This window comes from Teleopsis dalmanni, chromosome X, assembly GCF_002237135.1.
Source record: "Teleopsis dalmanni isolate 2A chromosome X, ASM223713v2, whole genome shotgun sequence".
In the NCBI taxonomy this organism is placed as follows: domain Eukaryota; kingdom Metazoa; phylum Arthropoda; class Insecta; order Diptera; family Diopsidae; genus Teleopsis; species Teleopsis dalmanni.
This window is the reverse complement of record NC_051848.1, coordinates 97462710-97463584: the sequence shown is the minus strand read 5'-3', so window position 1 is coordinate 97463584 and position 875 is coordinate 97462710.

The window sequence follows — 875 nt, the reverse complement described above, 5'->3', positions numbered from 1 at the left end:
TTTTTTATATATATAATATAGGCTTTTATATATATATAACATAGTTTTTATATATATATAACATAGTTTTTATATATATATAACATAGGTGTTTATATATATATAACACATGTTTTTAAATATATATTGAATTGGGCTTTTATGTATATATTTAATTGGGTTTTAATTTTTTTTATGAAAAAAATTTTTTTATAAAAATTAAATATATAAATAAAATATTTTTTATAAAAATTAAATATATAAATAAAATATTTTTTATAAAAATTAAATATTTTGTATAATAATTAAATATTTTTTATTTATAATTAAATATTTTTTATTTATAAATTTAATTTAATTTTAATATTGTATATTTATTTTAATTTTTAAATAAAGGTAATTTTTATAAATAAATCAAATAATTTTAAAGTATATTAAAATGATCTTTCCTTTTTAATGAAATAAGTTAATAGCATACGTTTTGTAATCATTATTACTATTTTACTTAAGAATAACATATTTACGTATTTATATAACGATGAAAACTCTTCCAACAGAACGGTATTGGGTGGATGATTTTCTGATTACATTTTTTTTAAGACAATATTTTTTAGGACAATTTTTTTTTAAGACCATATTTTTTAGGACAATTTTTGTTAAGACAATATTTTTTAGGTAATTTTTTTTAAGACCATATATTTTAGGACAATTTTTTTTAACACAATATTTTTTAGGACAATTTTTTTTAACATTTGGAACAACTTAGCGAAACACATACCTTGAATAATTAATAGGAGAGTTTTCACTGTGTGATGTTGTTTTGAATAGATTTCTATAATATATACAAAATATTTTATGTGTAGAAATTTTACTAATATATTTTTATTTATTTTGCA